This window comes from Manis pentadactyla, chromosome 14 (genome assembly GCF_030020395.1).
Source record: "Manis pentadactyla isolate mManPen7 chromosome 14, mManPen7.hap1, whole genome shotgun sequence".
Taxonomy (NCBI): domain Eukaryota; kingdom Metazoa; phylum Chordata; class Mammalia; order Pholidota; family Manidae; genus Manis; species Manis pentadactyla.
The window spans coordinates 14235125-14241419 of record NC_080032.1 but is presented as its reverse complement, the minus strand read 5'-3'; positions in this window follow the sequence as shown (position 1 = coordinate 14241419).

The window sequence follows — 6295 nt, the reverse complement described above, 5'->3', positions numbered from 1 at the left end:
TGGTGGATGTGGTGGAGAAGGAAACAGGAAACCATTAATCAGTTTAAGATCAAATAAAGATTTTGAAAGTCAAAATTGCCCTTTCTCTTTTCTCAGCACTTGGTACCTTCCAATTTCCCTGTTGGGCCCCTTCCTTAAAATTATCCTCAAAAGCAGTTCTGTGGATGAGGAAGAAATGTTTGCCCTCTTTGCAGATTGGAAGAGTGAGGCACGCCGAAGTCACACTCATGTTGGTCAAAGTTGCACAGCTAGCGGCAGTTTGACTCAGATCCCAAATGTTCCAACTCTTAGGAGTTTTTAGCCCATTTTATTTATTTGGCCAGAAAATTTTTTATTAGCACCTACTATGTGCCAGTCATCATGCCCACACGGGCAGCATGCCCACACAGGCAACATCAAGGAGCTGTTCTTATTCATTTAACTTCATCAGTAACAGCCTTTCATGTTTCTCTCAGGTGGCTGAAACCAGACATAGGAAAGAAAGCCAAACAGAAGACTCAAATTAAGAAGAAAACCTTAAATCCCAAGTTTAATGAGGTAAGACTGCCCTATTTGTGTCGTGCTCTGGGGTATTTCCTTTACATGAGAGAGGAACGAATTTCCTGCTAGAATGCTGTGAAGCACATCAGAAAGAGCTTTCTCTCACGGGTCAGCTTGAATTAGCTAAAGGACAGGTAATGAGTTCCTTGTCACCAGAGGGTATCAAGCCTAAAACAAAACACCATAGATTAAGAATGTCATAATCTATGCATTTGGAGAGAGACTGAATTAAGTCATTTCCAATATCATTACCAGTTCTAATAGTCAGTAGTACTGAAACCTGAGGAAATACATGGGGCACGATCTCCCCAGCGGTCACGGCCCTGTCCCTGTCTCCCACTCCGCAGGTCCATCCAGTGCAGGGAGTCTTGCTAAAGCCACTACCTAGACACCCACTGGGTGGACTCCTTCCTCTGTTCTCACTGTTACTCGTCAGGCATTTCATGACCGGACACTTGCAGTAGACTGCTGACTCCCTTCCTGGGTTTTGTCCATCCTCCAAGTAAGTGTGAGCTTCCTAAAACACAAATCTGAATTTCTCACGCTTTGGTTCAACCCAACGGCTCCCTGACTTCTTAGCATGACAATCAGGCCCTTTCAGACTCATAACCCACCCCTGTCCCGTGTCGCACTCCAGTCACACTAAACTCCATGCAGGTGCCTGGCACATCTCTTGCCTCTGCACCTGTTTCTCCCCTTCCCTGGACTTTCCCCTCTCTCTTTTCCTCTCTGGCAAACTCCTAGTTATCCCTTAAGAGTCAGTGTAAGGGTTAAGCCCTGAAGATCTGCTTCCTCTATGCCTCTAGGGTTTTTGCATCCTTCCATCTTGTGCTGTCCATGGATTTCAATTATCTGGACAAACCTGTCAGCTAGTAAGGATCCAGAAATATCTGGTGAATGTTTGGGCAGAGTCAGCGAGCACTGGTTTTTATCAAATGTTGTACAGTAGGAAAGGAAAGCTACAGTACAGTCAGCTTTGTAGTGCTTCATTTTTAAAGGACATGCACCCATATGTGCATATAGGGGGAATGTTCTGTGTAAACTGAGCCCAGAACAAGCACTGGCCAGTAGGTCTGCCTGTCCTGCTTCCAGGTCCCTCTTTCATCTGGACCCCGATTTCCCAACTCTGACTCATGAACTTTGAGTAAGGAGCCAATTACTACTGTCCTGCCTCCCCCATCCCCTGGAATAAGAAATCCAAATAGCCAATTAACTCATGAGTAATAGAGAAAACATGAATCAAAACCATACACCATATCTCATCACAAACTGGCAAACAAATATTGTAAAATTTTGGTAGCCAATGCTGGTGAGGAAATGTACACACTGTGGGTGAGAGAGCAAATTGATTCAACTTCTGAAGGGAAGTTTGTCAAAAACTCTAAATTTTTAAAATTTGAATTCCATTTATTTTGGGAACAGATGATACAGCCACATACTTGAAAATTCCAAAAGTACCAAAGTCAAAACGCTCCTCCCTGCCCAGCCTTCTTCCCTTCTGAAGCCAGAATATTGTCTATTTCCAGGATTTATGTATACATAGAGCAAATAAATATGTGGCCAGCTTTGTTAAGACACACAAATGGCACCACAGTATACACCCACTGTTCCCTATCTTAAAATTTTACAAACTCAGAAGAACACTGCTTGAAATTTATCCTGAAAATATCACCACGGGTTTACACAATGATTTACCTACAAGGATGCCTTTTATCATATCATTATAATAGTGGAAAATGGGAAACAACCTAAATACTCAACTGTTGAGCAGTAGGTTATGGTATAGCCACACAGCTATTAAATGAAGCCATTAAAATGGTGATATAGAAAAATATTTGCTAACATGTTAAGTTGGTTTTTACTATATGTTATAAAATGGAAAAGATAGCCATAAAAAGGTATATTTATATTGTATTTCACATAATCAAATATTTCAAATAACGTTCAAATTAATATTCACATAAAAATTTAAAAATATCAATGTGGTCACACATGGAGAAGGTTGACAGTGGTTTTCTTGTAGTTAAATTACAAGTTTTGGGGTTTTTTTCTTATTTGTTTTAATGATGAGCATGAATGAATTTTATAATTAAGTAGAAAAGTTATGTAAGAAATCAGATTGTCTGAAAGCATAAGCACTTAACCCTCAAATCAGTCTCAGTCCCCTCAATTACCCTTAATCTCTAAATGATGGGGAGAGGGGTAGACCCACTTCAGAAGCTACTGGAATGGAAAGACTGAGTTCATGGCCTTTTGCCTTCAAGCAAACTTGACCAGGACCAGTTCTCTTAGAAAAACCCTGCCAGCCTCCCCAGTATCAGAGAGTCCTTGAAGAGAGAATGACAGGCTGGGGGGACTTTGTAATACAGTGTTTGCTGAATGGAGGTTGTCAGGATCAGAGTGGGAAGGCCCTCTCATGCCCTTCCGCCCGCGAGCCCCTAGGGCTCAGCCTCAGTCCCCGATGCCGGGGGTCCAGAGCACCCTCTCATTCACATGTCTTCACCTGCTGCATCCAGGAGTTTTTCTATGATACCAAACACAGTGACCTGGCAAAGAAGTCCCTGGACATCTCTGTCTGGGACTATGACATCGGCAAGTCCAACAATTACATTGGTGAGTGTTCCCAGCTCCCAGAGAAATCCCCATCTTCTGTCCTCCCAGGAAACGAGAGCCTTATCTGGGGCTGTACAGAGCTGAGGGTGGCCCTTTCCTGCGCGTAGCCGCATTGTCTAAAGGCTAAGTTGGGCCCCATGGGCCTGATTAGGGTTTCACCTGTGGATGCCTTTAGGTGAAAGATGTCACCAAGCCAGGAAGAGTCAATCACAATTGGTTATTTACTGGATAAATCACCTCCAGCAGAATAGTTAAATCACAGCAGATTGGGGTCTGTGGCCTCTGTGGACAACAGGGTGCAATGGCTATCTCCTTAATCTATTGGCAAGTCCAGGATGAAGGTTCTGATTTTCGCAGCCCCCTCCAAATGGTGAGGAAGAACAGTCACTAAAGATGGAGCAGGCAGGGAACCCCAGGCAGGGGACATAGTGGGAGCAAAGGTGTGGAGGCAGGGTTGTGTGGGTGATGAAACTGACTATTTGGAAATAGGTGATGAGAACCCGGAAGTAATAGGAGAGAATTATGAGGGAGTAGGGTGGTGATTAGAAGGTCCTAGAAAATAGATGATTTAGGAATGACTTGATGCCATAATAGGGGGTCCTTGCAGGTTCTTGAGTACATGGTCTATAGGCAGAGAAGGCCAGTAGTAATCATAACATCATGCCAGTAATTGTCCCTAGAAAAATGGATCCACTTGGTGGAGGGGGTCCGCTTGGTGGCAGTTTCTCCCTAAACAGACATTTGGGTCCAAAATGCGAGTCCTATGCATCCCTCCAGTCTGCCCACCTGCCCCTATCTTCCCATCTTGTCCCCCAGGAGACTGCCAGCTGGGGGTCTCAGCCAAGGGAGAGCGCTTGAAACACTGGTAAGAGTGTCTGAAAAGCAAGGACAAGAAGATCGAGCACTGGCACCAGCTACAGAATGAGAATCACGTGTCAAGCGATTAGGATGGTGGCCAGGCCCCCAGCCCCTGCCCAACCCGTGCCCAGTCACCCCTAGCCTGCCCCAGCTGCCCGTCACACTCTGGTCTCTCTTCTCCCGGCCTCCCCACCCAGCCCTTCCTGAGTCTGCCTCTGAGGTGCCCCCAACCGCGGGCACTGCCGCCAAAGACCTCCTCCCTTGGCAATGCTGCCAGGCCGCTGAGGATGCGGCCCCTCCAGGATGGAGCAGGAGGGCTAGGGGATGGGCACATTTTACAAGGAGGCTGTTAACTGAACAGACTCTGGGTTTGGGCACATTACAAAGGTTCTTCACCGTTTGGGACTGTTCTTAGACCCTCCTGGCCTTGAACACACACGGACCAACTTGCGTTTCCTGCATCACATCTGCACATGTCCTCAGTTCTCAGCTGCCCAGGCAAGGCTGTGAGGACTAGCGAGCTCTGGGGCAGAACTAGTGCCCCCAGGCTCCCGCAGTCCCCGTGACATACCCCCATGGCCAGGAACACAGACCCCTGGGATTAAACAACTCAGAGGCTAGGAACACACCCTCCCTGCTCCAAACGCATCAAGAAATGGGCACGAAGGAGACACACAGAGGGACTCGGTAGCCTCTTCAGGAAGCCCCTGTTTGCTTCCTTGCACGAATGAGCACCCATTCTCTACGACCCCTCCTCCCTCTTGCTCTCCTTTGCACCATGTCCAACTCGCCCTTTCTCCCCGTCTCTCCTCTTCCCTCTTCTCCCAACTCTCTCCCCTTCCCCTCCTCTCTAAGGTGGTAAAATAGCAAAAGCAAAAAATATCTTAATGCAGCCCCTCCCCCTCTTCTCGTTTCACCAGCTTGACAGAACACAGGCAGAACCCTGAAGTTCCACTTAGGCCCACACCCCCTAAAACCACCACTTCTTTGCCAGGCGAGCCAGGTGGCTCAGCCCCAGGCCAGCAGCTGGCACTGCCCGAAGGGCATGGCGGCACCCTGAGGCACATAGAGGGGCTTTCTCAGCCCCTGGCCTCCCCAAGCGCACGGACAACATCAGACACCAGAGTTCCGGGCCCCGGGGGGCCTCTCCAAAGCCCCAGCCTTTGTCCTCCCTCTGCTCTTGGTTAAATGAGCAAACCACCTGCTCCCTGGTGCTCTGACCCTTTCGCACCCTGTCCCTCGCTCTGAACTGCCTAGAACCTCTCTGTCTCTCTCTGTCTGTACCTTGGTCTCAGTCTCTCTTGTCTTCCTATCTCATGCACCCTCTTCCCCAAGTTTGTCGGGAGAATGAAATACCATTGTGGGTCTATTACTTTAAAGAGTGACAGGCAATCTTCAGCGCCCCACGAGAAACCGATTTTTCCCAGTTTCCATGGTCTTCCCCCCACCTCTCACAAAAGTTACCTCTTCTTACCCAACAGTCCACCTTTATCTACAGAAGTCATCCAATGGGCACTAAAACTCTCACTTCCTCCAAACACATGCCTTTGAACCTTCTCCTTCCACCCCCAGCTCCCTGAACAGTTCAGTGGAAGACACCAATTTCTTGCCTTGGATAACCAACATCAAGCTCTTCACCTTCCCAAGACGGCTGACAGCTTCCTGGCTGCCGTCTTCTCTCCCAACCCTCTCCCTCCCCGTCGGTCCCCTTGGTGCCCACTCTCAGCCCACCGCCTTACCCCGGCTTGCCCTTGGGAGAAAGCATGCTGGCTATGTTGCCCATGCCTAATGCTGGTATTGGCACTAGAATCAGCATGCAGTGAGCTTTTGCTCTGTCCGGACACACGCTCCCCTGACAAGTGTAACCACCTCCCTGCCTAGAATACACACACGCCCTCTGGTTCATGCAGAAACACCCATTTCCTTTCTTTGTGCTGATGTAGCCAGAAATAAAGTAGGAATATCCAGGAAAACTGGTGGCCTGGGTTTTTCCTTTCTGGTTTCTGGAAGTTCTTTCTCCCCATCAGGGTACATGCCGCTACTTGGATAGCCAGTATTTAATGAGCATCTACTACATTCCAGCCACGGGGACACAGCAGTGGACAAGCATATGTGGTCTCTGCCCATGTGAACTTTGTTTTCTAGTGGATTTCATCTTGGGTAGTGGACTCAAGGCAACCTGGCTGGCCCCACACCCTCTTACAAGAATGCTTTTTGCTGACAGTCACCTGATAGGGAAGCAGCACCATTATCTCCCACCTACCCCAGGGGAAAGCCCCAAGTG